The following is a 14,311-nucleotide window of genomic DNA, read 5'->3' as shown; positions in this document are numbered from 1 at the left end:
ACGGAAAAAGATGCACATGTATGTATAACTGAATCACTGCTGTACAGCAGAAACTAACACAACACTGTAAATCAACTATACATCAATAAAATAAATAAAAAACAACTTAGGTTTTTGTTTGCTCTTTTTGGAAGGTAGGCCTTTTGTTGTTCAGTCACTCAGTTGTGTCTGACTCATTGTGACCCTATGGACTGCAGCATGCCAGGCTTCCCTGTCCTTCACTATCTCCCGGAGTTTGCTCAGACTCATGTCCATTGAGTTGGTGATGCCATTCAACCATCTCATCTTTTGTTGTCCCCTTCTCCTCATGTCCTCAATCTTTCCCTGAACATAGGCTTCCTGGGTTCAAAAGTGAAGGGAAAGGGCTGCTGCTGCTGCTGCTGCTAAGTCACTTCAGTCGTGTCCGACTCTGTGCAACTCCATAGACGGCAGCCCACCCGGCTCCCCTGTCCCTGGGATTCTCCAGGCAAGAACACTGGAGTGGGTTGCCATTTCCTTCTCCAATGCATGAAAGTGAAAAGTGAAAGTGAAGTTGCTCAGTTGTGTCCAACTCTTAGCGACCCCATGGACTGCAGCCTACCAGGTTCCTCCATCCATGGGATTTTCCAGGCAAGAGTACTGGAGTGGGGTGCCATTTCCTTCTCCTAGGGAAAGGGCACATCTCTTTAAAGATAACCTAGAGGTGGTGCGCATTACTTCCTTATTTTAATTTTAATTTTTTATAAAAATAAAATACATGGCCAGGACTGCGACTGCTAGATCATGTGACAATTCTATATTTAATTTTCTGAGGAACCTCAATATTATTTTCCACAGTGGCTGCCCCAATGTAGACATTCCCACCCACAGTGTAAGAAGGTTCCTTTTTCTCTACACCCTCTCCTGAATTTATCTGTAGAGTTTTTAATGATGGCCATTCTGACCAGCATGAGGTGGTACGTCACTGTCGTTTCAATTTGCTTTTCTCTAATAATTAGCGATGTTGAGCATCTATTCATGTGTGCACATTACTCCTCATATCCCATTGTATAGAAAACACTGCTGCTAAGGATTTCATATGGCTACACTTCTCTGCCAGAGAGAATGTGAAATGCAGCCTTTCTTCTGGGAGGCCAAGATTCTGTATTATGGACAAAATGAATATTGGGGGATAACTGGCAGTTTTGATCACAAATCCTCAAACCAGCTGAGGTTAAATAATTTGGATAATAGATGGACTGATTTTTTGGTTGGAGAGAGGGACTTCCAAGGTGATTTGGCTCTAAGCCACTGGTCATTAGGCTTAGCATCTTTTCTTGTTTGTAGTTTCACTTTATTTGTTACATTGAAAAGATTTTCAGATCTTATAGCCTGGATCTGACCCTAGTGATGTTCTTTTAGAATGCTCTTTGGCTGGTGTCCTGTACTTATGATTATGCAGAACTAGTTTGTTAACATTATTAAAGATACTGATTTGCCCTCTGCTGTGCTGTGCTTAGTCACTCAGTCATGTCTGACTCTTTGTGACCCCATGGACTGTAGTCTGCCAGGCTCCTCTGTCTTTGGGGATTCTCCAGGTAAGAATACGGGAGTGGGTTGCCTTGCCCTCCTCCAGGGGATCTTCCCAACCCAGGGATTGAACCCAGGTCTCCCACATTGTAGGTGGATTCTTTACCATCTGAGCCACCAGGGAAACCCATGGTTTGCCCTATTAGCATCTTATTGTATTTAGGAGACCATACAGAGGTTTCCCCTCCTAGGAGTCTAAATAGTCAGATGCTCCTTTCTTTCTTGTTTTTCAGTCACTCAATCATGTCTTTCTTTCTACGTTTGACTGATTCAGTACTTCGGAACATGCTGTTGATCTCCACCCCTTGTGTTGGCCATTTCATGTGATCACTGTATGATTTTTTGATTGGGGAATTAATCCATTTACATACAGAGCAATTATTCATAGTTGAAGACTTACTAATGCCACCCTAGTCTCACTTTTTGTAGTCTCTTGTTCCTTTCCTCCTCTCTGCTTTCTTTTGTGAATTGGTGATTTTCCATAGTGGCAAGCTTTGATATCCTTTTCCTTATCTTTCGTGAATCTACTGTAGTATTTGCTTTATGTTACCCCAGGAGTTAGGGCTTCCCTGGTTGCTCAGCAGTAGAGAACCGCCTGCAATGCAGGAGCCGCAGGTTCATTCCCTGGGTCGGGAAGAGACTCTGGAGGAGGAAATGGCAACCCACTCCAGCATTCTTGCCTGGAGAATCCCATGGACAGAGGAGCTTGGTGGGCTACAGTTCACAGGGCTGCAAAGAGATAGACATGACTGAAGCAACTTAGCATGCAGCACACACTGTGGGGCTTCTATTAAACTACTTACAGATACACACGGAGAAGGCGATGGCACCCCACTCCAGTACTCCTGCCTGGAAAATCCCATGGATGGAGGAGCCTGGTAGGCTGCAGTCCATGGGGTTGCTGAGGGCCAGACACGACTGAGCAACTTCACTTTCACTTTCATGCATTGGAGAAGGAAATGGCAACCCACTCCAGTGTTCTTGCCTGGAGAATCCCAGGGATGGCGGAGCCTGGAGGGCTGCCGTCTATGAGGTCACACAGAGTCGGACACAACTGAAGTGACTTAGCAGCATAGATACACAGTCTGCTTCATGCTGATAGAAACTTAACTTTGATTGCATACAAAAAACTATCCTTTTACTTCCTGTATTATGTGCTTGATATCACAATTTACTCTTTTGTCATCATTAATGTATCATTGTAAGTATTATTATTTTTAATACTTCTGTCTTTTGCCTTTAAATCTGAATTAAGTGGTTAACACACCATCATATTACAGCATTAGAGTATTCGGAATTGGACTATATACTTACCCACACCAGCGTGTTGAATATTTTCATATTTTTTTGGTGGTCATGTCACCAGTTAGTCCTTTCACTTCAGCTGGAAGAACTTCATTCAGCATTTCTTGTAAGACAGGCTTGTGGTGATGAACTCTTTCAGCTTTATTTCTCTGGGCTAGTCTTCAGTCCCTTTAAAAGACTCTTGCTCCGTGGAAGGAAAGCTATGACAAACTTCAGGAGATTGGAGGGCAGAGTGGAGGACAGAGGATCCTGGTGTGCTTCAGTCCACAGGGTCGCAAGGAGTTGGATACGACTTAGCGACTGAACAACAACAAACATATAATACAACACAGAGAATATAGCCAGTGTTTTATAAAAACTACAAAGGGAATATGATCTTTAAAAATCGTGAGTCACTATGTGTACATCTGAAACTTATATAATGTTGTATATAACTATATCTCAGTTTTTGAATTTTTATTTGTTTTTGCTTTTGGCTGTGCTGTTTGCGATGCTGCACAAGGACTTTCTCTAGTTGGGGTGAGTGGGGCGTGGGGGTTGCTTTCCAGTTGCAGTGCACGGGTTTCTCATTGAATGGGGTGTGGGCATGGCTCTTCAGTTGTGATATGTGGCCTTCTCATTGTGGTGGCTTCTCTTGTGGAGTGGGGGCTGTAGAGCTCAGGCTCAGTAGTCGTGGCTTGTGGGCTTAGTTTCTCTGAGGTACGTGGGATCTTAGTTCCCAGACCAGGAACTGAACTTGTGTCCCCTACATTGGCAGACAAATTCTTAACCACTGGACCACCAAGGAAGTCCCATGTACCTCAACTTGTAAAATAAATAAATGATAAATAAAAATAAAGTTTAAAAAAGGGGATGCAGATCCTACTAATTGTATTTCAGACTTCATCGGGAAATGTACCCACAAGCTGCAGGGAATGAGTCACCTATAGATTCTCCTAACCGGTCCACAGGAACCCTCATGCACTTTGCTCCCTAACTACACACTCCTCATCCTGTGACTGATTCCCTGTGTGTGCTCCTGACAGCAGAGGCAAGAGCAAGCTTTGGCAGACATTTAGTGGGCATGCCCAGAAAGCCAGCCCAAAATTTCAGACCAGAGAGAGATCACAAACTTGAGCTTTAGTGTCACCTATGGGAAAGCAAGATGGAGGCTGTCAGCAGGATGTATTGCAGGATAAAGAGAAGGCGTAGCAGCTTAAGAATTCTTCTCTTATGAGAGAACAAGAAGCGTGGATCAGGTGTATGAAAAGATCTGAGAAAGCCTCAGAATCACTAGCAGGGCTGACAGAAGGTATTTCTCTCCCAAAGGTAGACAGTAAACACTGAAGGATGTGACTTCAAATGCAAATACAGAACTACAAGAGTTCAAGAAACATTAAAAGTCAAAGAAACATGACACCATCATCAAAATACCACTATAATTTTACAGTCACCAACCCCAAAGATGTAAAGATCTGCAATTTAGCAAAAAAGAATTCTAAATAGCTTTTTATTAAGAAGTAAATCAGCTATAAGAAGACACATAAGGACAATTCATTAAAATCCGGAAAATAACCCACAAACAAAATGAGAAGCTTAAAAATGAGACAGAAATCATACACACACACACAGAACCATACAGATTCTGAGGCTGAGAAATACAATGAATGAAATTAAAAATGCTGTAAAGAGTACCGACAGAAGAATGGATCAGGCAGAAGGAAGGGTTTATGGGCTAGAAGACAGGAACTTTGAAATTACCCAGTCAGAGGAGAACAAAGGAAAAAGAGTGAAGAAAACTTACATGATATATGGCATACTTTCACAAGAAACAACTTGACAATTACTGGTGTTCCAGGAGAATAGAGGAGAACAGGGAAAGATAGCTTACTTAATCAGATAATGGCTGATAACTTCCCCAATTTGAGGAAGGATTTGGATATCCAAGTTCATGAACTCAAAAGTTACTAAGCAAACTCAATGTAAAGAGATCCTCTATAAGACGCCTTGCAATAAAACTGCCAAAAATAAAAAACAAAGAGTGACTCTCAAAAGCAGCAACAGAAAAGAAGCCTGCAAATTACAACGGAAACCCAATGATCTGATGAGTGAATATCTCAGCAGAAACCCTATACGCCAGGAAACAGAGTCATAATACATTCCGAGCCCTGAAAGAAAAATACTGCCAACCAAGAATAGTCTATCTGGCACAGTTACCCGATAGGACTGAAGACTTGTTCAGTCACTAAATTGTGTCTGACTTTTTGCAACCCCATGGACAGCAGCAAGTTAGGCTTCTCTGTTCTCCACTATCTCCCAGAGTTTGCTCAAACTTATGTCCATTGAGTCAGTGATGTTGTCTAACCATCTCATCCTCTGTCACCCCCTTCTCTTTTTGCTTTCAATCTTTCCTAGCATCCGGTCTTTTCCAGTGAGTCAGCTCTTTACATCAGGTGGCCAAAGTAGTGGAGCTTAAGCTTCATCAACAGTCCTTCCAATGAATATTCAGGGTTGATTACCTTTAGAATTGACTGGTTTGATTCCTTGTAGTCTAAGGGACTCTCAAGAGTCTTCTCCAGCACCACAATTCGAAAGCATCAGCTCTTCAGCACTCAGTCTTCTTTATAGGCAGTACTAAATACATACACACACACACACACACACACACACACACACACACACTACAGTGAATTTACTGAGGAATTCTGAATAAGTTCTGTAGATTATATCAGTATCAATATCTTAGTTGTGACATTATATTATAGTTTTTCAAATATAACTATTTGAAGAAATTGGATGAAACCTAGGCAGTTTCTCCTTATATTATATCTAGATACTGCATTTGAGTTTCCATCCCAATTCCAAAGAAGTGTAGTGCTAAAGGACGCCAGTTCAGGTTCGATGCATGATACAGAATGCTCAGAGCTGGTGAACTGGGTTGACCCAGAGGGATGGTAATGGGGAGGGAAGAGGGAGGAGGGTTCAGGATGGGGAACATGTGTATACCTGTGGCAGATTCATGTTGATATATGGCAAAACCAATACAATATTGTAAAGTAATTAGCCTCCAATTAAAATAAATAAATTTATATATAAAAAAAGAATGTTCAAACTATCAGATAACTGTGTTAACTTCCCATTCTAGTAAGGTTATGCTCAAATCCTTCATGCTAGACTTCATGCTAGACTTGAATCGAGAACTTTCAGATTTACAAGCTGGGTTTAGAAAAGGCATAGGAACCAGAGATCAAATTGCCAACATCTGTTGGATCATAGAGAAAGCAAGGGATTTCCAGAAAAACATCTACTTCTGTTTCATTGACTATGCAAAAGGCTTTGACTGTGTGGGTCACAACAAACTGTGTAAAATTCTTCAAGAGATAGGAATACCACACCACCTTACCTGCCTCCTGAGAAACCTGTATGTGGGTCAAAAAGCAACAGTTCGAACCTTACATGGAACGACTGACTGGTTCAAAATTGGGAAAGGAGTACGATAAGGCTGTATATTGTCACCCTGTTTATTTAAGCTTATGCAGAGTACATCATGTGAAATGCTGGGCTGGATGAGTTAAAAGCTGCAATCAAGATTGGTGGGAGAAATATCTACAACCTCAGATATGCAAATGATACCACTCTTCTGGCAGAAAGTGAAGAGGAACTAAAGAACCTCTTGATGAGGGTGAAAGAGAAGAGTTAAAAAGTTGGCTTAAAACTCAACATTAAAAAAACCAAGATTATGGCATCCAGTCCCATCATTACCTCATGGCAAATAGAAGGGAAAAAAGTGGAAGCAGTGACAGATTCTTGTGCTCCAAAATCACTGTGGATGGTGACTGCAGCCATGAAATTAGAAGACACTTGCTTCTTAGAAGAAAGGCTATGACAAACTTCAACAGCATATTAAAAAACAAAGACATCACTTTGTTGACAAAGATCCATATAGTGAAAGCTATTGTCTTTCCAGTAGTCATGTACGGATGGGAGAGTTGCACCATAAAGTAGGCTGAACACCAAAGAACTGATGCTTTCGAACTGTGGTGCTGGAGAAGACTCTTGAGAGTTCCTTGGACAGCAAGGAGATCAAATAAGTCAATCTTAAGGGAAGTCAACCCTGAGTACTCATTGGAAGGACTGATGCTGAAGCTGAAGCTCCAATACCTTGGCCACCTGATATGACGAGCTGACTCACTGAAAAAGACTCTGATGCTGGGAAAGATTGAAAACAAAAGGGCAAGAGGATGGCAGAAGATGTGATGGTTGGATGACATCACCGATTCAATGGACATGAACTTGGGCAAACTCTGGGAGATGGTGAGGGACTGGGGGACCTGGCGGGCTGCAGTCCATGGGGTCGCAAAGATTGGACATGACTTGGTCACTAAACAAAACAACAACAACTGCATATGAATCTGCAGTAATCTCACTGAGCATTTCAGTTAAAAGTATAAAGGCTTAGAAAGTTATGGCATGCAAGCTGCAAGTATAAGAAACCTGGAGTATGTGAGTATGAAGTATGAATATTGAGGAGTTTTACCAGGCTTCCCTGGTAGCTCAGATGGTAAAGAATCTGTTTGCAATGGGGGAGACCCAGGTTCGATCCCTGGGTCAGGAAGATCCCCTGGAGAATGGAATGGGTACCCACTCCAGTATTCTTGCCTAGAGAATTCAATGGACAGAGGAGCCTGGCAAGCTACAGTCCATGGGGTTGCAAAGAAGCAGACATGACTGAATGACTACCACAAACATACACACCAGGTATAAAGAGGCCAAAATCATAATTATATAATAAATAATGAAGATTCTAATTGCTAGCACATAAAAGGTTTTCTAATATATTCTGTAAATGAATAAAGAAATCTGAGAAAATGGATCCTGATAGAGCTTAGAGTTGCCTTTCTCTTGTATATATATTTCAAGGAATCTAATATTATTATGAATTCTTGGTGTGATTTAAACTGAAGCACAATATTGGTTACCAAAAGGTAGCAATTGCACACATTCTTCTTTGCTTTAATTAAAAACAAAGGATTACATTTTAAAAAATGATTTTAACCTAAATTCAGTACTATACAAGAAGTACTTGTTTTCTGTTCTTCCCAGAAGAAAAAACATCATAGAACAGTTCACTTCTTTTTTTTTCTTTATAACATCTTTAATTTCCTCCATTAATGTTTTATAGTTTTTATTTATTATTATTTTATTTTTAACTTTACAATATTGTATTGGTTTTGCCATATATCAACATGAATCCACCACAGGTATACACGTGTTCCCCATCCTAAACCCTTCCCCCTCCCCGTACCATCCCTCTGGGTCGTCCCAGTGCTCTAGCCCCAAGCATCCAGTATTGTGCATCGAACCTGGACTGGCGACTCTTTTCATATATGATATTATACATGTTTCAATGCCATTCTCCCAAATCATCCCACCCTCTCCCTCTTCCACAGAGTCCAAAAAACTGTTCTATACATCAGTGTCTCTTTTGCTGTCTCGTATACAGGGTTATTGTTACCATCTTTCTAAATTCCATATACATGCGTTAGTATACTGCATTGGTGTTTTTCTTTCTGGCTTACTTCACTCTGTATAATAGGCTCCAGTTTCATCCACCTCATTAGAACTGATTCAAATGTATTCTTTTTAATGGCTGAGTAATACTCCATTGTGTATATGTACCACAGCTTTCTTATCCATTCATCTAGGTTGCTTCCATGTCCTGGCTATTATAAACAGTGCTGCGATGAACATTGGGGTACACGTGTCTCTTTCCGTTCTGGTTTCCTCGGTGTGTATGCCCAGCAGTGGGATTGCTGGGTGATAAGGCAGCTCTATTTCCAGTTTTTAAAGGAATCTCCACTCTGTTCTCCATAGTGGCCGTACTAGTTTGCATTCCCACCAACAGTGTAAGAGGGTTCCCTTTTCTCCACACCCTCTCCAGCATTTATTGCTTGTAGACTTTTGGATCACAGCTCTTCTGACTGGCGTGAAATGATACCTCATTGTGGTTTTGATTTGCATTTCTCTGATAATGAGTGATGTTGAGCATCTTTTCATGTGTTTGTTAGCCATCTCTATATCTTCTTTGGAGAAATATCTATTTAGTTCTTTGGCCCATTTTTTGATTGGGTCATTTATTTTTCTGGAATTGAGCTGTAGGAGTTGCTTGTGTATTTTTGAGATTAGTTGTTTGTCAGTTGCTTCATTTGCTATTATTTTCTCCCATTCTGAAGGCTGTCTTTTCACCTTGCTTATAGTTTCCTTTGTTGTGCAGAAGCTTTTAATTTTAATTAGGTCCCATTTGTTTATTTTTGCTTTTATTTCCCATATTCTGGGAGGTGGGTCATAGAGGATCCTGCTGTGATGTATGTCGGAGAGTGTTTTGCCTATGTTTCCCTCTAGGAGTTTTATAGTTTCTGGTCTTACATTTAGATCTTTAATCCATGTTGAGTTTATTTTTGTGTATGGTGTTAGAAAGTGTTCTAGTTTCATTCTTTTACAAGTGGTTGATCAGTTTTCCCATCACCACTTGTTAAAGAGATTGTCTTTTCTCCATTGTATATTCTTGCTTCCTTTGCCAAAGATAAGGTGTCCATAGGTGTGTGGATTTATCTCTGGGCTTTCTATTTTGTTCCATTGATCTATATTTCTGTCTTTGTGCCAGTACCATATTGTCTTGATGACTATGGCTTTGTAGTAGAGCCTGAAGTCAGGCAGGTTGATTCCTCCAGTTCCGTTCTTCTTTCTCAAGGTTGCTTTGGCTATTTGAGGTTTTTTGTATTTCCATACAAATTGTGAAATTATTTGTTCTAGCTCTGTGAAGAATACCGTTGGTAGCTTGATAGGGATTGCATTGAATCTATAAATTGCTTTGGGTAGTATACTCATTTTCACTATATTGATTCTTCCAATCCATGAACATGGTATATTTCTCCATCTATTAGTGTCCTCTTTGATTTCTTTCACTAGTGCTTTATAGTTTTCTATATATAGGTCTTTAGTTTCTTTAGGTAGATACATTCTTAAGTATTTTATTCTTTTCATTGCAATGGTGAATGAAATTGTTTCCTTAATTTCTCTTTCTGTTTTCTCATTATTAGTGTATAGGAATGCAAGGGATTTCTGTGTGTTGATTTTATATCCTGCAACTTTACTATATTCATTGATTAGTTCTAGTAATTTTCTGGTGGAGTCTTTAAGGTTTTCTACGTAGAGGATTATGTAATCTGCAAACAGTGAGAATTTTACTTCTTCTTTTCCAATTTGGATTCCTTTTATTCCTTTTTCTGCTCTGATTGCTGTGGCCAAAACTTCCAAAACTATGTTGAATAGTAGTGGTGAAAGTGGGCACCCTTGTCTTGTTCCTGACTTTAGGGGGAATGCTTTCAATTTTCCACCATTGAGGATAATGTTTGCTGTGGGTTTGTCATATATAGCTTTTATTATGTTGAGGTATGTTCCTTCTATTCCTGCTTTCTGGAGAGTTTTTATCATAAATGGATGTTGAATTTTGTCAAAGGCTTTCTTTGCATCTACTGAGATAATCATATGGTTTTTATTTTTCAATTTGTTAATGTGGTATATTACATTGATTGATTTGCAGATATTGAAGAATCCTTGCATCCCTGGGATAAAGCCCACTTGGTCATGGTGTATGATCTTTTTAATGTGTTGTTGGATTCTGATTGCTAGAATTTTGTTAAGGATTTTTGCATCTATGTTCATAAGTGATATTGGCCTTTAGTTTTCTTTTTTTGTGGCATTTTTGTCTTGTTTTGGTATTAGGGTGATCGTGGCCTCATAGAATGAGTTTGGAAGTTTACCTTCCTCTACAATTTTCTGGAAGAGTTTGAGTAGGATACGTGTTAGCTCTTCTCTAAATTTTTGGTAGAATTCAGCTGTGAAGCCGTCTGGACCTGGGCTTTTGTTTGCTGGAAGATTTCTGATTACAGTTTGAATTTCCATGCTTGTGATGGGTCTGTTAAGATTTTATATTTCTTCCTGGTTCAGTTTTGGAAAGTTGTACTTTTCTAAGAATTTGTCCATTTCTTCCACGTTGTCCATTTTATTGGCATATAATTGCTGATAGTAGTCTCTTATGATCCTTTGTATTTCTGTGTTGTCTGTTGTGATCTCTCCATTTTCATTTCTAATTTTATTGATTTGATTTTTCTCCCTTTGTTTCTTGATGAGTCTGGCTAATGGTTTGTTAATTTTATTTATCCTTTCAAAGAACCAGCTTTTGGTTTGTTGATTTTTGCTACGGTCTCTTTTGTTTCTTTTGCATTTATTTCTGCCCTAATTTTTAAGATTTCTTTCCTTCTACTCACCCTGGGGTTCTTCATTTCTTCCTTTTCTAGTTGCTTTAGGTGTAGAGTTAGGTTATTTATTTGACTTTTTCTTGTTTCTTGAGGTATACCTGTATTGTTATGAACTTTCCCCTTAGGACTGCTTTTACAGTGTCCCACAGGTTTTGGGTTGTTGTGTTTTCATTTTCATTCATTTCTATGCAAATTTTGGTTTTTTTTTTTATTTCTTCTGTGATTTGTTGGTTATTCAGCAGCGTGTTGTTGAGCCTCCATATGTTGGAATTTTTAATAGTTTTTCTCCTGTAATTGAGATCTAATCTTACTGCATTGTGGTCAGAAAAGATGCTTGGAATAATTTCAACTTTTTTGAATTTACCAAGGCTAGATTTATGGCCCAGGATGTGATCTATCCTGGAGAAGGTTCCGTGTGCACTTGGGAAAAAGGTGAAATTCATTGTTTTGGGGTGAAATGTCCTATAGATATCAGTTAGGTCTAACTGGTCTATTGTATCATTTAAAGTTCGTATTTCCTTGTTAATTTTCTGTTTAGTTGATCTATCCATAGGTGTGAGTGGGGTATTAAAGTCTCCCACTATTATTGTGCTATTGTTAATTTCCCCTTTCATACTTGTTAGCATTTGTCTTACATATTGTGGTGCTCCTATGTTGGGTGCATATGTATTTATAATTGTTATATCTTCTTGGATTGATCCTTTGATCATTATGTAGTGTCCTTCTTTGTCTCTTTTCACAGCCTTTGTTTTAAAGTCTATTTTATCTGATATGAGGATTGCTACTTCTGCTTTCTTTTGGTCTCTATTTGCCTGGAAAATCTTTTTCCAGCCCTTCACTCTCAGTCTGTATGTGTCCCCTGTTTTGAGGTGGGTCTCTTGTAGACAACATATGTAGGGGTCTTGTTTTTGTATCCATTCAGCCAGTCTTTGTCTTTTGGTTGGGGCATTCAACCCATTTACATTTAAGGTAATTATTGATAAGTATGATCCCGTTGCCATTTACTTTATTGTTTTGGGTTCGAGTTTATACACCCTTTTTGTGTTTCTTGTCTAGAGAAGATCCTTTAGTATTTGTTGGAGAGCTGGTTTGGTGGTGCTGAACTCTCTCAGCTTTTGCTTGTCTGTAAAGCTTTTGATTTCTCCTTCATATTTGAATGAGATCCTTGCTGGGTACAGTAATCTGGGCTGTAGGTTATTTTCTTTTCTTTTTTTTTTTTTCTTCAATTCCTCCACCCGAGCTCCCGACCTGAAATCCAGCTCCGGGAATGCAGGCTTGTTGTTACAGCCCAGGGAGGCTGCCTTGCTGGCGGTGGGAGCCGCCATGTTCATACAAAACGCGCCGAGTAGCAGCTCCGCGGCGGCGGCAGCACCCACCCCCGCCCCTACACCCAGCCCCCCTGGGCCTCCTCCCCTCGTTGGCTCCTTGGCTGTGACCCTGGCCCGTGGGCGGGCTGGCGGGCCGGGGTCTAGGTGCGCGGTCCCGGCTGGGTGCGCTCCGGGCGTACGGGCTTCAGGAGGATCTGGACTGCAGCGAGAGAGTGCGTGTGTGGCCCCGACACCCTTTCCTGCGGCCCCAAGCCGGGCCCAGATGCAGTAGGTCCCTGCCCTCCCCTGGCCCTCGCTGGCCCCGACTATAGCGGTTGTAGAGCCAACCTAAGCCTCCCCCAGGCGAGGAAAGTGAAGTGGAAACAATCGGTTATTTTCTTTCATCTTATTAAGTATGTCTTGCCATTCCCTCCTGGCTTGAAGAATTTCTATTGAAAGATCAGCTGTTATCCTTATGGGAATTCCCTTGTGTGATATTTGTTGTTTTTCCCTTGCTGCTTTTAATATGTGTTCTTTGTGTTTGATCTTTGTTAATTTGATTAATATGTGTCTTGGGGTGTTTCACCTTGGGTTTATCCTGTTTGGGACTCTCTGGGTTTCTTGGACTTGGGTGATTATTTCCTTCCCCATTTTAGGGAAGTTTTCAACTATTATCTCCTCAAGTATTTTCTCATGATCTTTCTTTTTGTCTTCTTCTTCTGGGACTCCTATGATTCGAATGTTGTAGCGTTTACTATTGTCCTGGAGGTCTCTGAGATTGTCCTCATTTCTTTTAATTCGTTTTTCTTTTTTCCTCTCTGATTCATTTATTTCTACCATTCTATCTTCTAATTCACTAATCCTATCTTCTGCCTCTGTTATTCTACTATTTGTTGCCTCCAGAGTGTTTTTGATCTCATTTATTGCATTATTCATTATATATTGACTCTTTTTTATTTCTTCTAGGTCCTTGTTAAACCTTTCTTGCATCTTCTCAATCCTTGTCTCCAGGCTATTTATCTGTGATTTCATCTTGATTTCAAGATTTTGGATCATTTTCACTATCATTATTCGGAATTCTTTATCAGGTAGATTCCCTATCTCTTCCTCTTTTGGTTTGGTGGGCATTTATCCTGTTCCTTTACCTGCTGGGTATTCTTCTGTCTCTCCATCTTGTTTATATTGCTGAGTTTGGGGTGTCCTTTCTGTATTCTGGCAGTTTGTGGAGTTCTCTTTATTGTGGAGTTTCGTCACTGTGGGTGGGGTTGTACAGGTGGCTTGTCAAGGTTTCTTGGTTAGGGAAGCTTGTGTCAGTGTTCTGGTGGGTGGAGCTGAATTTCTTCTCTCTGGAGTGCAAAGAAGTGTCTAGTAACGAGTTATGAGATGTCTATGGTTTTGTAGTAACTTGGGCAGCCTGTATATTGGAGCTCAGGGCTGTGTTCCTGTGTTGCTGGAGAATTTGCATGGTATGTCTTAGAGCAGTTCACTTCTGTGTCTCTCAAATTCCATCTTCTGGAAATGATTGAAAGCTGTGTAGCAGGGCTTTTTTTACATTATTTAGATACCATGTACATGCCAAAGTCCAATGCTGGCTTTACAGAGTGAGGATAAGCACGTTCAAAGAGTAAACCTTTAAACAGAGTTCACTGGCAACAGTTGGAAGTATTTTTGGTAAATTATTTTCTCTATGACTTTACTAAAAGAAAAATAATGCCTCGTGATTTGAGAAGGACTGGGGAAACTGTCTCTACTTCGCTATTGCAGTAGTGAGGGGATGGTAGCCATTTATGAGAAACTGTTGTGATATTATACAGGCTCAGTGTGAATTTATGAAAGGAAATTTTTTCTTCC

The sequence above is a fragment of the Bos mutus genome, chromosome 22, assembly GCF_027580195.1.
Source record: "Bos mutus isolate GX-2022 chromosome 22, NWIPB_WYAK_1.1, whole genome shotgun sequence".
In the NCBI taxonomy this organism is placed as follows: domain Eukaryota; kingdom Metazoa; phylum Chordata; class Mammalia; order Artiodactyla; family Bovidae; genus Bos; species Bos mutus.
The sequence above is the reverse complement of the archived record's forward strand: the minus strand, read 5'-3'. Positions refer to the sequence as shown.